General features: G+C 45.2%; 1 long non-coding RNA gene across 2 annotated transcripts; it reads right to left on the bottom strand.

Moving 5' to 3' along the window:
- Positions 1 to 12,822: 12,822 nt before the first annotated feature.
- Positions 12,823 to 13,881, bottom strand: LOC144826349 (uncharacterized). 2 transcript variants are annotated; one of them, XR_013609799.1, is made up of 4 exons: positions 13,778 to 13,881; positions 13,584 to 13,687; positions 13,388 to 13,456; positions 12,823 to 12,911 (listed from the first exon to the last, which is right to left on the bottom strand). It is a non-coding gene; the product is annotated as an uncharacterized LOC144826349 (long non-coding RNA). The 2 variants fall into 2 exon arrangements; XR_013609800.1 differs by lacking the exon at positions 13,388 to 13,456.
- Between the last annotated feature and the right edge of the window lie 869 nt (positions 13,882 to 14,750).

The following is a 14,750-nucleotide window of genomic DNA, read 5'->3' as shown; positions in this document are numbered from 1 at the left end:
TCACAGTCCAAGGGTAATAAAATTGTAGTAGCTGTTGACCTAAATAGGACATTTGAACCATTGGATAGTTCGGACGATCCCCTAGGGCAAGAGGAGGATACACAATGGGGTGTACCAACTCTACATCTGGCTCCTGTTAAGCGGTGGACGAAAGATATATTACAACTGAACGCCATCTGCTTGGAACATGGGTTGAGAGCCCTAAATGGGATGACGAAGGGCGATAGGGAAGGTGCCTGCACATTCAACAATGGTTATAACCAAAGTCGGATAGACTATGTCCTTTGCAGCCTTAATCTCTGGCAGTTGGTATGTGACATGAAAATCGAGGGCAGACTGGAAAGTAACCATAATCCTCTCTGTGTGACCCATGATTGGTGGATGGTCATATCAGGGAACCCTCAATCAAGCGATGGTTCAATGCCTAGCATGGCCAATGACATGCGCAGACTCAACTGGCCGAGTGTACTGGCGAATGCAGAGTCTATGGACTTTATAAGTTCTGAGGTGGACACTGCAATCGCTGCTATGGAGGCTGTAAATTCTGTAATTCCAGGCTCAAGAGAAATAACAGACATACACAACAACCTCTTTTCCCTTTTAAAACCGCATTTTTTAAGGTCCAGCAATACAAATAGGAAAAAACCACCCAAACCAGAAAGGTGGTTTAACCATCAGTGCAGGGAAGTCAGGCTAAGCTTGGGAAGAGCAATCAGAAATAGGGATCAAGCAGCGATTGGCGAGAGCTAGGAAGCACTACAAGGTCAGCGTATCACTAGCAAAAAAAACATGGGATGAAAAGTATTGGGCAGAACTAAAGGAGGCTTCAGGGGCTAAGGACTCCAGGTTATTCTGGAACATTGTCAAGTGGGGCAGAGGTGGATCTCCAAATAAACCCGACAATAATGTCGCTGAGGGTGCCTGGGTGGAGTATTTCAAACCCCAATATGCTGAGACTACCGAGTTTAATGATGTGGAGGTAATTTCAGCTGTATTCCCCACTGGGAATTTATTCTCCCCTAAAGAAACTGAAGTTGCAATATGCGCTGCCAAAGGGGGAAGGGCCCCGGGTTTAGATGGGATACCCTCTGATGTTTTTATAAACGATAAGGCGAGGTGGGTTAGGTATGTTTTCCTTCTAGGGAATGCAATTGCAAAGGGAACGGCAGTCCCAGAGTTATGGAAGGGAGCAACTATTATACCTATATATAAAAAAGGGGATCGGTCCCTCCCGGCCAATTATAGGCCAATAAGTTTGATTGCCACTATCCAAAAAGTGGTGGGGAGGATGGTGGTAAACAAGCTAATGGATTGGGTAGATGAGAACAACGCCCTGTCCCCATATCAGGCTGGATTCCGGCGGGCTACAAGCACAGTCGATCAGGTGTTTCGCTTTGCCCTGCTGCAGTGGGGGACGGGGGTGCTTGGCGCGGGCAGCCTGTATGTTGCCTTTGTCGACTTGCGGGCTGCCTTCGACTTGGTCCCAAGGAGAAAGCTCTGGGCAGTTCTGAGCGAAATAGGCCTTCCGGCTGAGTTACTTACTCTGATAATGAGGTTGCACAAGTGTAACTTTGCCAAAGTCCAGTGGGGTACGACTGGTGAATCATCTGCCGACTTTCCAATTGGACGTGGAGTACGACAGGGGTGTGCTATGGCCCCCCTGCTTTTTTCCCTATTCATTAATGGAATTGTGGCGCGGATGCTGGATGCCAGTGTCGATGCACCTTTGTTGGCGGGCCTCAGGGTTCCGATCCTGATGTTCGCTGACGATACTCTGATTTTATCTAAAACACCGGCCGGCCTACAGCGAGCCTTAAACATCTTTGACCTCTTCAGTGGGGAACATGGCCTGGAAGTTAACGTGGGTAAGACCAAGTTGATGGCCTTCTCACCAAAACGTAGACCCCGGCCTAAAATACTTTTGAACAATTGTGTGCTAGAGGTTGTTACTGTATTTACCTATCTTGGTGTGCAGATAGCAAATAATCTAAAATGGTCCCAACATATAGAAAAGGCAGTTTTGAGGCACCATCAGATTTCGGGGGCACTCCGGGTGGAACACAAAAAATCAAAATCAAAGCCTATAAAACCAGTCAGTTTATGATGCCAAGGCTATTGGGTCCGCCCTATATGGGGCTGAGCTGTGGGGCTTCGATAGGCTTTTCCCCTTGCAAGTTTCGGAGAATAGGTTCCTTAGGGGAATCACGGGTCTCCCCCAGAGTACACCACTAATCCCGCTTGGCCTTGATCTAGGGAGAAGATCAGTTAGTGACCGAGCGCGATTGCGCCCGATTCTCTATTGGAGACGCCTCTGGACTACCCCAGAGATACGGCACTATACAGAGGGGTTCCTTGCCATAATTAAAGCTGACACCTTTCATAAAATAGTATGGTTAAAAAATCTTAGGACTGCTCTAGGTGACCTCGGCCTCGCCCACCTATGGGATAATCCATCCGGGGAACTCTTTCCAAGTAAAAACATAATTAAAAGTTTATATTGGGATTGGATGGATGGCAGACTCTGGAAAAGAACGAGACCAGATACAATGGCGGGGCGCTTCCTAGAAATTAAATTGTGTCCTATATTGGAACAATACTGGGATAGCATCACTAACCCAGGAGATAGGAAGCTTTTCTTCCAGTTAAGATCAGGTGCCCTTCCTCTGAGATCACTGACGGGTAGGTGGAGGAGTACAACTACCTCGTGCTGCCCGGTTTGTGGTGCAACCGAGGAAAGTATAGGTCACTTTTTATTCTTGTGCAAAGCTTACGCCACCCCGAGAAGAGTTTGGCTAGCTCCCGTTTGTAGAAACCTAGGGACATCCAGGGGTGTTGAGGCGTTACGAATTATTTGCACAGTCACTGATATGCCTATTGTTCTAGGAACAGCAAAGTATTTGGGATGGGAATGGTCCATTAGACGGAGGTCAATTTCTATTAATGTAATTTAATTAGGGTCTAAGTGATTTCTGTGCAAATGTACATGAAAGATTTCTTTTTTATTGCTAATGTCTCAAAAGTATGTAAAACAAAAATTTTTATAATGGGATATATTTAATGGGATATATTTTAAATGTATGTTTGTGCTTTTATGAGTTAATCCCTCGAATAAAGCTTTTGAATCCGAATTTAAACAACAGAGGAGAACGTGGTGAGATCACGAGGGCGAGAACACAGAATTCAACTCGAGTTATATCCAGTTACATTCAGTAGTGAAATAGTGCTTATTTGCAGCACTAACCACTTTCAGATAGAACCTGAGACAAGGGTAGACCTGGGGTTCCTATCAATAAAAGTTTTCTTGGAATATGTAAAGTAGTACTCCTGCAGTAATCTAAGGTATCTTTGTGAATTTACCCCAAAACATCTTAAATGGGAATAAAATGGACATATTCTGGGAATATTCATATACTATTAGTAAAAATATAAATGACTCTGCCCCTTTTTGCAGTAAGAGAGTTGGGCATTTCATGGCTGATTCTCCTTAGCACAAATAGAAGCTCTGTGCACTTTTACTAATACAGAGTTGGACGTTTCAAAGTGATGCGCCAAGGAATGCAAGTATATGCACGATAGTGCTCATGTAGTACGACTTCCCATACACATGTTATTTTTTGTACTGGCTCCTATATATTTTCCTCCAGAATAAACAACATGGTGAAGAGGGACAGCAGAATTGGAACATGGGTCTCCCTCCTAGATCCATGCCGGTGCAGTCTTCCTCTGGTGCACAATCCATTTCTTACTTTAAAAAGAAAACAACCCAGGGGCCTATTCACACACATATGTGAAGTGTCACTTCAGAAGCCATGTTTCACGTACCTCTAAATGCAACTCAATAAGCTGCAGGCAACGATTTCCACCCATGACTGTCCCATTTTCTTGGGCCCATTTACAAATGTTTACTCTGGTAAATCCCTTAAAATCTGAGACTGGGTCAAGAGTACTATAAACGCAAGCCATACTTTCTCATAGCAACATCTTTGTACTTAGGGGCAATCACAAAGCCATTTTTCAGTATGGGAAGTATTATACTTCTGTAGTACTATTTAATGTACTATCAACTGCAATTCACTAAGTTGCAGAGAGATACTCCATATGCACCAGCTCTAAACCTTGGGCCAAATTCACATTGCACTCCCAAACCTGAACAGTCTGGGAGTACAATGCAATTCTCCCATAGTGACAGTTCTGTACACACTGTAACCTGTGAGTGATGTATAGCTTTTCTCCATTGACTAACTCTTTCCACACAGACTGTGCAACCCAGTTCTCCCCCGAGAAACTTGTCTATGCAGACTAGAGTCTGTGAGAGAGCAACAGACAGCTGTGTAGACAGGTCCTGTCCGGGGAGGGATGTGAAACAGAACTGTCCAGGGGACAAGTTGTTCAGTAGACAGCAGTGTGCATGGGAGCTCTGCAGTTAGCAGCAGAGTTCACAAGACCCGACCTGGATGAGAAGTGTGCAGCAAGCTGCACTGTGCATATGAGCTATCCCGGTGGAAAGCTGTTTAGTAGGCATCAGCGTGCTTTGGACCGATCCTGGGGAAGAGCTGTGCAGCAAACAACAGTGTCACAGGAGCAGTCCCAGCGGAGAGCTGTACAGCAAAGCACTCAGCCTGCTGCTGCCCATGAATCTCGCAGAGTTTTTATGTAACTCTGTGGAGTAAAACTCCAAGAGTTCTTCCCACTCCTACTTGTGCCCCATCAATTAAAGGAATGCACTACAACGCCGCCACAATACTGGTCCTCAACATGCTAAGACACTGCCACATCTCAGAGCACCTATGCACACTCCACTGGCTCCCCATTGAGACTAGAATCACCTTCAAGATCCTCACCCACACACAAAAAGACCTCCACAACACTGTACCAGCATACCTGAACAGCCGACTCAAATTCCATGCACCCCAAAGGACCCTACGATCAGCCCAGTTCTCCTACACTGTGGTCCGCGTGCCAGGAACACCATATCAGGAGGCCACTCCTTCATCCTCGCGGCCAGAGCCTGGAACGCCCTACTACTCCACCTCAGACAGACAACATCCACCTCAGACAGACAATATCACTCCCCATCTTCATGAGAAACCTTAAAACCTAGCTCTTCGACAGACCCTCTCCTTGATGGACTGGAACCTGCACCTCCCCTCCTCCCCAGTGTCTTGAGACCCTTGCGGGTGAGTAGTTGCGCTTAACAAACACATGATTGATTGATTGACTACGTGGGCCCCCAGAACCACAGGGGAAAGCACGCAGGATGTTAGGCGAAGGCCAAGAAAAAAGTCTTTTGCATGCCCAGTTGCCACTGGTCTGCTGGGCAATTCATGGAAAAGGACTCTCATGCTTTTTGTGTCCCTGCAGCCACGCCTTTGGCTAGCAAACTGACCCTTGGAGTCCACTTCTTTGTCCTGGGTATAAGGGTGAGCAGGTCCAGTCGTTCGGGGCTGCTCTCAGATCACAGAAAGTAGGTCCAGTCCTTTTCTGATCTTCCTCCAGTCCAGAAACAGTTCTATGGATGGTGCCTGTGGATGACACATTAATGCCTGGCACTAGCCGGTGGGTGGGAATGGCTCATGGTCACACTCTTATCAACGGGGTAAAGGTTCTCAGAGGCAGCCCAACCCTCTATTTCGCAGTTCTTGTGTGCGCTACTGCGAACACTCTCAAAATACAAAATGTCAACCTTGTCAGAATTCGATTGGACAGAAAATTGTCTTACAATGCAGTAAAAAATAACGGAATGCACAGAGAAACTTTGTACAGGGAAAGGAGAATTTAAAAGGAAAATGTCACAAAGTAAATGAATAGCAAACATGGACATTTTGAAAAAACTTTGCTGGTTTAAGAAAAATCTTTGGTCTGGTGTGCTGAAAAATTGCACCAGCATCTGTGCTGTGCCATATAATTCAGGTCATGTGATGTTCACGGGGTGATTTCTGTAGTTCTCAAATCCTGGAAATATGTTAATCACGTAATTTGGCACTATGAGAGGGGCTTGCGGACCTATCTGAGTCACTGCGGTTCAAACTCATTATAAGAAGACGTCCCAGACAATGGCTCTAAAACATTTATTTAAATTCACTTCACCTTCATTTCAATAAGATTAGAATACATTATACATACCATATAAATAGTAAAACAAAGTTCAACTGCATTACTCCACCTCTTTTACATTTTCCTGATATTCCACTAAAATCAAATGCATTATTCAAAAAGGTTATCTAGCATTTGTTGTAAGTGGATAAAATGCTCTACACCTTTTGAATAATGCACATGCGTTTCAGTGCAATCTCAAGATAATTTCAGAGAGGTGGGATAAACGGGCTGGAATATGTTTGCATATGACTAGACGATTGGGTAGCTCGTAATTTAACCATTTCTGTAGAATGGATATACATAGATCACGAATAAATGTTTTAGTGCAATCTGCTTACATGCTTTTCAGTGACAGCACAAATGTAACCGTCGGGGTTCTGTGTGACTGAATATAAGATTGGGGTCAATCTGTCACAACATCTGTTTTTCTCGTTTCCTTAATTGCAAAACAACTTCAGAATCTATCTGTGTATTTTTTTTATCTCTGCACGATATACCTCTGTATTTTGTGAGGTAATCAACAGTAACGTGGTAAGGATGCAAGGGGCCCTGGTGTAAGCAAGTAAAGTGAGGTGTCAATTCTGGTGCAGGACATCTGTATTAGAATGTTATCATTCATCAGGAATCTATAATTCCTGGGTGCATAATTGAAGCAAGAGTGACTTGGTAAACGCCAAAACTGACTACACTACTATCTATCTTATTAGGTTAAATGGCAATTGTGTCTTTTGCAGCTCTTTATCTGACTCCTGATAAGCTCACACAATCTTCAAAAGGGAGCTACTACTCACCCTGGTACACTAATAAACTCAAACTGAAACTTCACCATACAAGACAAACAGAGAGAAAATGGGGGAAATACTACTTTGAGGCTGCTCGCACCCTCTCCAGATGCCAGTTAAGAACTTATCAAAGGATGCTACATAATACAAAGGGCTTCTTTCTCAACCTGCACATTAATGAATTCAAAATTGTCTCCCAAGATTGTTTCTGAGTACTCCACTTCTTTCTGTCTCCATCTTGCTGCTCACATATTATTACACCCAAGCAGGATTTTCATGAAAAGTTGGTTCCTGTTTTCAGAATAAAGATTCCTACATTTACACATCGTTTAGACGAGATCATGCGAACACCTCACTTTCCCTCTAACCAAGAGATCTACCTCACCAGAGGTGGCTGGTTGTTAGATTTGGGGGTCTCTAGTTCTCACAGGTAGGTACTTGTGACAAATAGGGACTCTTGCCTCTAGTCAGGGTAAGGAGTTACACTCCTAAAATAACCCCTGCTCATCCCCTTGGTAGCTTGACACAAGCAGACAGGCTTAACTCAGAGGCAGTGTGTAAAGCATGTGTGACCATATACAGTAATCAAGTGACAAGCATACAGATGGACACCACACAGGTTTTATATCAAAAATAGACCATGAACGACAAAAATCCACAAAACTGTACTTAAAATGGTAGTTTTAGCTTAGTTCTGTTCAGTTCTTAAAATGGCACATTTTGAGTCAATGTACTTTTCGTTGCATTTCACTTCCACAACAAAAGTGTTGCAGCGATGGAAGTGTGGCAAAGTTCCGGTGCAAAGAAATAAAGACGTGAAGATCTTCCAGATGTGGCACGCTTCTCCGTCTCGATTCGATGCGTCAGCTGCAGCGGCGACACCCTTGTACCGCGATGCGCCGAAAACAGCTACGGCTCGAATACTCCTCTCCGACGTTTTGAGACGATTCCGCACAGTGCGGAAATTACAGTGGCGACATTCAAGATGCGATGGCAGCAGCTCTGACAGCGGCACACTTCTCCGTGGATGTGAGGCGCTATTCTTGATGCGGTGCACTACGACAGCTACAGCGGCGACATCCACAATGCGACGGCAGCAGAAGCGATGGCGACACGATTCTGCCTAGTTGCGAGACACTTCTCTCGATGCGGGGCAATACAAGAGCTACAGCGCCGACATATTTATTTAATTATTTATTTGTATGCTTGTATAGCGCAGGACTCGACCTCCGAAGGGGTATCTCTGCGCTTGTGTTCATGTAGGGTGCCCAAAACATAGCCAGGCGGTGCACAAAATTATGATGCCAGGAACAAGTGTGTTTTAAGAGATTTCCAAAAGGCCTGAAGGTTGGTGTTTTGCCTCAGTGTGAGGTGGAGCGTGTTCCAAAGGGTGGGATCCTTATGTGACAGTGCTCGGCCTCCCTGTCTTGCCCTCCTAACATGAGGGATCTGAAGCACTAGTTGGTTACTAGAACGCAGAAGACGTCCGTGCTTGTAGAGGTTGAATTTTTCTGCCAGGTATTTAGGGCCCGAGCCAAAGAGGCTTTTGTGTATTTTACAACAGATTTTAAATTGGACCCGTTGCCGAATGGGCAGCCAGTGAAGTTTCTCAAGGAGGGGGCGTGAGGGTGACCTAGCTGGGGCATTAAGGACCAGTCTTGCCGCAGTATTTTGTGCCACTTGTAGTCTGCTAAGCTGTTCCTCATTGGCAGATATAAAGAGGCCGTTACAATAGTCCAGCCTGCTGACCACTAGGGTCTGGACAAGGGTCTTTCTGTAACTGTCAGGCAGAACACGCCTCAAGAGTCCGATGACCCGAAAACAGGACCCGGTTACCTGGTTTGCGTGCTCTTTCAACAACAGTGCCTGATCTAACCGCACCCCTAGATTCTTCACTGCCTGCTTAGGACTTGGGACCGGTCCTAAGTCCAGTGGCCACCATTCTGGTGACCACAGATGGGGCCTCCCCAAAGAGCATGACCTCAGTTTTTCCCACATTACATTGAAGGCAATTAGAGGCTATCCAATCAGACACCGCTCTCATACCTTCGGCAAAGGATTGTTTAATTGCAGGTGTGAGGGTCTGGAATGGAAACAAAAGCTGAGTGTCGTCAGCATACGACACTGGGGTGAACCCATATGCTCTCACTATGTCAGCCAGGGGGGTCACATACACATTAAAAAGTGTAGGGCTTAGACACGAGCCTTGTGGGACCCCCTTAGTGAGCTCCCTAGAGATGGAATAATGGGAGCCCAATCTGACACCTTGTGAGCGGCCCGAGAGAAAACTCTCAAGCCAGGACTGAGCCAAACCTCCTATCCCCACCTTCCGCAGACGACCGAGAAGAATATCATGTGATACCATGTCAAAGGCAGCGGACAAGTCTAACAGCACCAGAATCATAGAGCCCCCTCTATCCTGTGCCATCCTGATGTTATCGGTCACGGAGAGGAGGGCTGATTCCCATACATGGGACGGCAGCAGCAGCAAAGGCGACATACTTCCTCTTTGTTGCGGGATACTTCTCTCGATGCGGTGCAATATGACAGCTACAGCGCCGACATTCAAGATGCGATAGCAGCAGCAGCGACGGCGACATGCTTCTTCCTCTTGAGTCATGCTACCTGCTTCTTGTGACAGGCAGTCCCTCAGAAGGCTCAAAACAGCAGCAGGCACTTCCCAAGGAACTATGGGGAGCTGGGGGTTGAAGTCTGTTGTCCCTGAGACTTCAGCAGGAGGCAAGCTCTGTTCCAAGCCCTTGGCGATCCTTACAAGTTGAAAATAAAGTACGCAAAGTACCTTTCTCCTTCCTTTGGCAGTCAGGCAACCACTGCAGGCTAATCCCCCAAGCAGCACTTCAGCTTAGGGATAGTCTCTCCTCAGGTTATTCAGGTTCCTCTCCTCAACAAAGGTTTATTCTTGTTTGTCCAAAAATGATCTAATCTTTTGGGATCAGGGTCCCAATATGTATACCCCCAAATCCTTTGTCCTCAGAAGTCAGAGGGGCCTTTGCCCAGTCCAGACTAGATCTGGAGCACTCTGTTTACATGACTCCTTTTTTCCTATGACAGTACTGGGCAGAAACATCAGATGCCCCACAGGAGGTGGAGCCAGCACTGTGGAGGGAAATCACAGCCTTGGAGCACTTTGTTGACATGATTCCTTCTCTCCTTTCACAGTGCAGGGCAGAGACATCAGACGCACCACAGGGGGTGGAGACAGCACTGTGGGGGGTAGGCACAGTCCTATTCAGGTCCCAGATGCAACTCCTCCCACCCATCTAGATGCAGATCTCTCTATTTACCACTGGTCTGACTCATTCTGTCACCTGGAATCCTCAGCCCTGTCACTCAAACTCCAGACAAGAAATACACAACCTAGCACAGGCAGGTTTGGATAGTTAGTCAAGAAAATACCTACTTTCTAAAAGTGGTATTTTCAAACACAGAATGTTAAAACCAACTTCACTAAAAGATGTATTTTATCATTTTGAGTTCAGGCATACTAAACTCGAATTTCTACCATGTTCCCTGAGTCAGTTAGGATTATAAGATGTAATTATATAACTGCACATTCTGTCCTATGGAGAACAGGTAGCCTTGCAATAGTGAAAAATGAAAATGGCTGTAATTCACTCTTAGGACATGTCACACACATCAGGGCTTGTCCTACCTTATACTTACAATGCACCCTGCACTTGGGTCTACCATAGGGTTATCTGACATTAAGAAAAGGGAAGGTTTAGGTACTGGCAAGTGGGTGCACTTGCCCAGTCAGCATGGCAGTACCAGGCTGCACACAGGCTCTGCACTGGCAGACCTGAGACACACTTTAACAGACTGCTTCTGTAGGTGGTAAAATCAGTGCTGCAAGCCCACCAGCAGCATTTGATTCACACGCCCTGGGCACACGCAGTGCACTGTACTAGGGTCTGACAAGTAAACCAAATAAGCCAATCATGGAGTCACTAATCCATACATCAATTTACAATAGGGAGAGCATATGTACTTTAGCACTGATCAGCAGTGGTAAAGTGCCCAGAGTCATAACACAAACAAAAACATGTCAGACAACATAGAGGAGGAAGGCAAAACGTTCAGGGATGACCCTGCAAAAAGGGCCTAGTCCAACATTATCCACTTCCAGCCAAAATGCAGGGTAGACCAATCACTACCTTGATGGGCTTCCCTGCTTTGGGCGATAGAACATGGACCTGGCCCGCAACAGCAGGGACATATTCCAGTTCTACACCAATCTGAACCCATTTCAATTCCTCTGTCCATACTCTTAGGGTCCACCAAGCTAATCCATGGGGAACCCTTCTCTTCACGTGTGGACGGCACCTGTGCAGCATCTAACCTTAACTTGCTCACAGGGGTGTCCCAACAGACAGACAGCAAGTCACAGTGGCCACTGACAGTAGTCAGAATGAAACCCAGGCCTTCTGCCGCTCAGGGCTCTCAAACCTCTGTGGCGTCAGAGAGCGGGGGCAGTAGCCCCAGGTGCTTGGCACCCTTTGTCCACTCTCCCTCCTGTGAGGTCAGGTATGACATCATGGCACTGACCCACCAGCCCTAGGCCTGTACCCGGTGGCTGGACCAGAGACTGGGGTGGGCTCTCCCACACCCGGTCCTCCTCCTTGGGGCTCTGTACTCTCCCACCTGGAGTGGTACCTCCTTCAAGAATTGTCAGGGTACCTGTAGCAGGTGTTCTACACAACTCACCCATCAGTTCAGAGGTTCTATCCTGAAACTGGGCTACTAGGTTAGAGGGTACACCCTGAACCTGGCCCTCCAACCTTGGGTCTAACCCCTCAGGCTGGGGTCAGAGGCGAGGACTCCCTCCCTCTGCACCCCCTTCCAGAGCACTGCACCCTCCCAACTGGAGGGGTACCCCTAGAAGCTACCTCGGTCAGGACACTGATAATAGTTGCCCCTTCCTCCAGGTCATATAACATCTGAACATGGCTTCCCACTCCAGGGACCAAACCCTGCGGTTGAACACTTGCCAGGCAAGGACTTCCTTGGGAGCACATATGCTCCCCCGAGGGTGACACAAAACTCAGGTGTCGTGTGACAATCTGCCTGGCGCAGATCTCCCAACCCCCGTCCATCTGACAGTGCGCGAAGATCCCCCAGGACAGAAGTGGTGTCACCATGGCCATAGGGGTGTCTGACATGAAGAAAAGGGAAGGTTTAGGGACTGGTAAGTGGGTGTACTTGCCTAGTCAGCCTGGCAGTACCAGACTGCACAGGGCTCTGCAGTGGCTGACCTGAGACACACGTTTACATGCTGCTTCTGTGGGTGGCACAACCAGTGCTGCAAGCCCACCAGCAGCATCTGATTCACACGCCCTGGGCACACGCAGTGCACTGTACTAGTGATGATAAGTAAACCAAATAAGCTAAAGTTCAGAGATGACCCTGTAAAGAGGGCCAAGTCCAACACTGATCCTTGCTATTATCTGCCTATTTTGAGTGGGCGATCAACGCTTCTTTCACAGACAACCTCACACCTTTCTTATGTGATGAAGTCACATTTAACACATCTTGAAATAAAAACTGAACCATAATCTTCACAATTGGTCGGTTCTAAAAATTCAAATCGTAGTGGGTCGGAATCCAACCTCCTTCATGTAAAATAGGAAGGTTGCAAATTGTGACATACTATGATTAGAGGAAATCACAGAGATGGTGGCCTGCTCTCAACAAGAGACCACTACATCTTTAATTACTTGTTAATAAAAAACATGAAAAAATACAAAAATTATCAAAACAGCATTCGTTTCCGAAACATATATAATATATGGCAAACAGGATACAGGTCGCCAAACAATTCAATAGGTGATGTTCTACTGGCCTAGCCAGTCCCCAATGGCAACAAGTTACTAAACACATAACAATTTACAGCAATATCATTTGAAGGTAAAATATTGAGACACTCACTCTTAGTTAAAAGATCAGTGGATATAAGAATGCCCTCCGTATAAATCCATGGATAGGAAGGAAACAAGAAATAATATGGTCCTGGGTCTATAGCAACGAATATAATGCTACAGTTAGGTATGCTCTATCCTCACAGCCATTCATCACGAGTTAAAAAATAATAAACAAATTAAACATCATACCCAATGAGTGCCCCAGTAAATGTAGACATCCAAGTAGACTTTCTGTAAAGCTACTATCTATATGCTGCACACAATGTGTCAGCAACTGCAGGATCGAACCGGACTACTGATTGCATCTGTGGCCGGATCCTATTATTAGATAATACGATGCTATGTGTTCACCTTAGAATTTAATCGAAATATGGCGAAAACGTAAGGATACCTAATAACTCGGTATAGATGACTATTCAAACATATTATAGTGTGCTCACTGTAGCACGCCAAGCTGTAAGGTGCACCATAGAAATGAGCTGTTGCCAAAGGCTAGCGGATACTTCATCATGGCCTGAGAGAAACAGAGACATAATAATAATAAAAGACAATCATGCAAAACTCATGCACCTTAGAGATACGGTTGGGGCGCAAACATTCAATTTGTTGTCATCACCACCGAACAGAGCGATGTACCTCCTGCATAGCGAGAGAAAGGATGTGTGTCAAAACCAATTACACACATCTGATTGTTAACCTAAATATTGCCCAAAGAATATACAGGGCAAAAGCGAGAAAAAATAGCAATATTCAAGAAATATCCCACCTTAAGAATGTCCGTAATCAGGTATGTCTCTTGGTGGATAAAGACAAATACTTGGGTCGCTAGGTATCGGGTGCGAAGCTCTACAAAGAATAACGTACCAATTCCTGAAAAGAGATATTATAATTAAAGGCAAATCATTACATCCCTGATAGATTTGACAAATGGTTCAATTAACAATTAGTAAAAGTTATTACCTTAAAAACAAAGGTCTCTATCTTTCTAAACGACGCGATGCAACCGATACTTGTACTGATAAAATGGATACGGTGAGTGTACAGAATATCCCGCTGTTATTCGGAAATCTGTTAATAAAAGAAAGAAATATCTAAATTTATTTGTTAAGCACCTCTTATTAGCAAAAACTTATAAAAATAAGTAATAGGTGCTCCCATAGTTTGGATCTCTTATGACAAGAGATTCCATATATTTTGGGTCTGACAAACAGACTAATTGGAGATTTCTAGAGTAGAGTTACTGTTTAAAAGGACGATTACCGTCTAAAGATGAGACGTGATGATTCTCTACGGTTTCGAGGCCACCAGCGTCACATGTGGCCCAGGATAAAAACAGATGAACAACCTGCCCATTAGGCGGTGCAGTTCAAATAGCCCGCCATTCTAACATTCTCCACCCTCGGTGGAGCTATCATGGTAATAAAAAGGGGACTGATTCTACCTGTAACTAACAATGAACGATGGACTCTAAGAAATTACAAAAAAGATGGTGTCTGCCATTTGAAATAAGAAAAGGGACTAAAAATAAATAAGATGTTCGAGACAATACAAAATTTCCGTTGCGCAGAAAGTTACTCGTATAACGAGTATGTATAACGTATTCCCTACTCGTAATATCGGGCTTATCCCATCATAAAATGCCAACTGTGCCGTGCAATTAATCACTTAAAAAGACGAATAACGGCCAAATAAATGCCGTTATTTGCAATATGGGCATGCCGGCAAGTCCCTCGTACGTGGCAATATAGCTATGAGTGGTCCAATAAACCACATCATCACAATATTACATCACTGAAAAATGACGGATGGCCGCTCTAATTAATAGATGTTAAGTCAAACGAAACGTAGTCTGGGTTGGTTCAAACTAAAATATTAAAATATATGAAATAATAATAATACCCTCACTTGTTTCAAAGGAAACTAGCGTAATTCC

The sequence above is a fragment of the Lissotriton helveticus genome, chromosome 3_2 (assembly GCF_964261635.1).
Source record: "Lissotriton helveticus chromosome 3_2, aLisHel1.1, whole genome shotgun sequence".
NCBI lineage: Eukaryota > Metazoa > Chordata > Amphibia > Caudata > Salamandridae > Lissotriton > Lissotriton helveticus.
The sequence above is the reverse complement of the archived record's forward strand: the minus strand, read 5'-3'. Positions and strand labels throughout refer to the sequence as shown.